Below are 5,130 nucleotides of genomic sequence, written 5' to 3' on the forward strand. Positions count from 1 at the left end.
TGTGTGTGTGTGTGTGTGTGTGTGTGTGTGTGTGTGTGTGTGTATGTGTGTGTGTGTGTGTGTTTGTAGTGTCCTGCGATGTTCTAATTAACAGTTTGATGGATTGTCTCTATCTAGGTGCTGGATGATATATAGTCCCACACCTCTGAGGGTAAAGTCAAGTAGGAATAGTGTTTCCACTACTGTCAAAGAAAAACAGCTTTCATCAATAGACCTGCACTGGAAAACACAAACCCGTGCCAGAAGAACAATTATATCCAGAAGGTATCAGCATTTATATCAGTGTGATTTTAAGATAAAGAGAGAGATAGATGCCTGAGAGAACTGCAACGCATAAATATTTAGAAAACAAAAAGGTTCCATGGGAACTAGAGACCTGATGATGTTCCTTTGGAATTACTTGATAATATGCATGCATCAAAACGACATGCAGTATTTGCAAGATGAGTCTACAATTACCTGCTTTGTAGAAGTTTTGTTTTAGTATTATTTATATACCATTATCATATTTAATAATATTTTTAATTAGCTTTAATTTGTACATTTTTATTTTCATTTGAATTTTAGTTAATTTTAATAATTTTATGTGCTAGAGTATTTTTTATTTTTAATATTATATACTATTATATACTTTCTAATTTACTGTGTATAAGTTGCAGTATGTTGTACTGCATGGATAATCATGCTTTTTTTTGCTGCTGGAAAAAGCATTTTTGTCTAGTCAATAGCAGCTTAACATTGACATTCTTGGTGTGCGTCTCTGCTGCAGAATTCTGGACTCCAGCTCATTAAAAATAGACAGAGCATTTAGAGAGAGTTAAAGTCCTAATGTAAAATCTTTACCAGTGACTTAAGTACAGCGCTGAGATCTGTTTCTGCTGAGCGTGCTGAATAATAAACTCAACGTCTACTGAGCGCTGAGTTACAGCAGTCATGTCTGTGTGGGGCTTTTATTTGATCGCTTTGTTTTTGTCTCATTAAAAGTCCATCAGTTTGTCCAGAAGAAAAGCATAATTATGTTGTCTTGACAAAGATACTGTTAATATACAAACTCAGCACAATCCTTCGGCCTGTTTTCCATTAGTATGCTTTATTTTCTCCAACTTGTACTGCTAATAAAAGGATTCATTATTATTATTTCGAATAAATGCTGTTCTTTTTAACTTTCTATTAAGCAGCACAACTGTTTTCAACACTGATAATTCAACACGAAATGTTTCTTGAGCAGCAAATCAGCATATTAGAATGATTCCCGAAGGATCATGTGACACTGAAGACTGAAATAATTATTCTGAAAATTCAGCTTTGCATCACAGGAATAATTTACATTTTGAAATATACTGAAACAGAAAACAGTTATTTTAAATTTTAATAATTTTCCCAATATTATTGTTTTTTTACTGTATTTTTTATCAAATAAATGCAGGCTTGGCAAACATAAGTAACTAATTATAAAATATAAAAAAAATGTATCAAACCAAGACAAATTTAGTACTAATCCATTTCTAATACTATTTAGGGTTTGGCTAATTCTGTGTTTACTTGCATACCGTTTAAAGTCCATCATTTTTGCAGGCTTTGACTGAATAACCCATTCCCTCCCTCCCTCTCTATGGCTCTGTCTCCAGCGACTTTTCAGTAATACAGAGCGTGAATGTGAAAAGCGTCGCCGATAGGCAGCCGCACAATACCACTAACGCGCTAAAATGACTTCCAGATGTCTCCGACTCCTGATCAAGAGGAGGAAGAGTAGGGGGGGAACCAGAAGAGTACAGGAAACCAAAGCAAAATAAATGATTTGCAAATGTAGCGCGGGGTCGGGGAGACTGACGGACGGCTAGAGCTGGCGGTCTGGTGCTGGTTAGATGTGGTGCTGGCTCCGGGTGGGCTGCTGTGGGTGACAGTGTTGGAGGAGGTGAGAGAGAACGCCCGGCGCAATCGGTCAGACACCTGTGCCAGCGCTCGTATCGGCTCTCAGAACCCACTCACTGATCGGACATCCCATGAGGGCTGCAAACTACAAGAATATACTGTGGTACACATGATGAACCTTTGCTTCAGCTCGCACTCTTAAAGGTGCCATAGAATGGAAAACTGTATTTATCTTGGCATAGTTGAATAATAAGAGTTCTGTACATGGAAATGACATACCGTGAGCCTCAAACACCATTGTTTCCTCCTTCTTATGTAAATCTCGTGCGGGCAAAAGACCACGGAAAAAGAGGCGAATCCCAACATAACACCGACTGTGACATTACAGTCGGGATCATTAATGTTTACGCCCCCTACAATTTCATGACGTATACCAGACCATGTTCTAGGCCAGCCGGACCTGCACAGTCGAATCATCAATGCTGTGTTGCCAGATATTGCTATTAAAATAAACAAAAACCGATAAATAAATACAAATAAACCAAAATTATTTCAAATCTTTTGCAATTAAGATAAGCTAAAGATATCGCTGACCAGGGGCGTCATGCACTCATTATTTTTAAAGGGGCACAACTTGGGGGGAGGGGGGGTCGTCATGTGACACACCGCAGCCACAACAGCACTTATGCTTTATTTATTTTTTTCCTGTTTATTCGAAACATTCCCAAACGCTTTAACTATATCATGAAATATCTTGATTCTCAGCTTTATAGATTATTTTGATCTATAGTGGGCGATGGTCAAAGTAACCTAATAATGCAATCTATTAACTATGCATAAAAACCTGTATGTTTACTTATTTAACAGACATGGGTGTCATGCCATAACATTTTTAATATGACTGACTTTATATTTAATGTGAATTTAACATTGAAAGTTAATGTGAATAAAAACATTGCAAGTTAGGCTACTAACAGTTTCATTGTACAGAAAGAGAGCAAAGAACATTTACATTATCAAAGAACATTTTCACTTACAGTCTAGTTCAAGCACTCTCAAAAACTCCCATTAAAATCACTGAAGCTGTTTACACGATGAAATTAATATCTTACAGATTCGTACACACATTTGCTCTTTGTTGTTTCTGACGAGAGAATTCTCCAGAAAGAGGTATTCAGTCAGCGAGCGAGTGAAGAAAACACCGGCATTTTAGCGATGACTCATCTGAACACCTCTGATTGGTCATTGCACTCATAAGCTCAACAGTATCGTGTGTCCACCGACTGTGACATTACAGTCGGGATCATTAATGTTTACGCCCCCTACAATTTCATGACGTATACCAGACCATGTTCTAGGCCAGCCGGACCTGCACAGTCGAATCATCAATGCTGTGTTGCCAGATATTGCTATTAAAATAAACAAAAACCGATAAATAAATACAAATAAACCAAAATTATTTCAAATCTTTTGCAATTAAGATAAGCTAAAGATATCGCTGACCAGGGGCGTCATGCACTCATTATTTTTAAAGGGGCACAACTTGGGGGGAGGGGGGGTCGTCATGTGACACACCGCAGCCACAACAGCACTTATGCTTTATTTATTTTTTTCCTGTTTATTCGAAACATTCCCAAACGCTTTAACTATATCATGAAATATCTTGATTCTCAGCTTTATAGATTATTTTGATCTATAGTGGGCGATGGTCAAAGTAACCTAATAATGCAATCTATTAACTATGCATAAAAACCTGTATGTTTACTTATTTAACAGACATGGGTGTCATGCCATAACATTTTTAATATGACTGACTTTATATTTAATGTGAATTTAACATTGAAAGTTAATGTGAATAAAAACATTGCAAGTTAGGCTACTAACAGTTTCATTGTACAGAAAGAGAGCAAAGAACATTTACATTATCAAAGAACATTTTCACTTACAGTCTAGTTCAAGCACTCTCAAAAACTCCCATTAAAATCACTGAAGCTGTTTACACGATGAAATTAATATCTTACAGATTCGTACACACATTTGCTCTTTGTTGTTTCTGACGAGAGAATTCTCCAGAAAGAGGTATTCAGTCAGCGAGCGAGTGAAGAAAACACCGGCATTTTAGCGATGACTCATCTGAACACCTCTGATTGGTCATTGCACTCATAAGCTCAACAGTATCGTGTGTCATTGGTTAATGCGCAGTGCTGTAAAAACCCGTGTCTGTCTCTGGCTCAGCGCCAGCCAGCGAATGCAGATTTGAATTTAGCAGCTGATGATAAGACGCACTGAACGTTCTAATCACGCCGGTGTTATTGTATTAAATATAGAAAATATTAATTGGCTATTTTTTGTCTTTTGGAAGCTGCATTCAAAATCCACTTGGCTCAAAATCTGAGTGAGCCACGTGCCCCCTCACTTTGAATGGGCATGACGCCTCTGTTGCTGACCCTAAACTGCAACGTCCTACTTTATTAAGTTTCTAAGGTGTCAAAAAAAGTGGAAAAGACAAGTCCAAAAACGCTTATAAAAGCTGGATCTGGCAACACAGAGGCTGCGCCCGCGCCTTCACTCACGACTCTCTCTCAAGATTCGTTCACTCCGCCAGCGTCTCGCAGCGATCATGTTCATACCACGGACGCTAAACATTCTTGCAAAATCTCTCAAAATCTGTATCTTCGTCTGATACAGGCTCAAACATATAAGGTTGGATGCCTAATCTCTCCATCGTTCACGCCGGACAGTATTGATCTGTTTGCTGTGTGAGTTACTGAAATGAGCCCGCACTGTGAAACAGCCAATCAGAGCAGAGCTCAACATTATTATTCATGACCCTTCCAAATAAGGTAATTACAGACCATTTAATTCTAGGGACAAATCCTAGGGTTGTAAATGGACATGTAAAAAGTTTTGCCCTTACCTAAGCCACATACCTTCTATGTAGATATCAGAGAACAGTTTCAAATATTTTACCAATGCATTCTATGACACCTTTAAAAATACAGGTTCTAAAACAGGGTTTTCATGGCAGTGACAGACCTTGATATGATTCTTAATGAAAAGTCTGTAACATAGTTTGGTTAAAATTTCTCAATGGTAGTGTAAAAACAGTAAAAACACCCCTGTCAAAAACAGCTGTTTTCAGATCAAGCCGTTTTAGTAGCATTTTCCTTTAAATGTTAATGAGCTCTGCTGACCCCGCCCCTCTCTTCCGAGCTGCTCTCAGAGAGACTGTTTACTTTAGCCGCATTCATCGTGAAA

The sequence above is a fragment of the Sinocyclocheilus anshuiensis genome, unplaced genomic scaffold, assembly GCF_001515605.1.
Source record: "Sinocyclocheilus anshuiensis isolate Anshui unplaced genomic scaffold, SAMN03320099.WGS_v1.1 scaffold300, whole genome shotgun sequence".
Classification (NCBI taxonomy): domain Eukaryota; kingdom Metazoa; phylum Chordata; class Actinopteri; order Cypriniformes; family Cyprinidae; genus Sinocyclocheilus; species Sinocyclocheilus anshuiensis.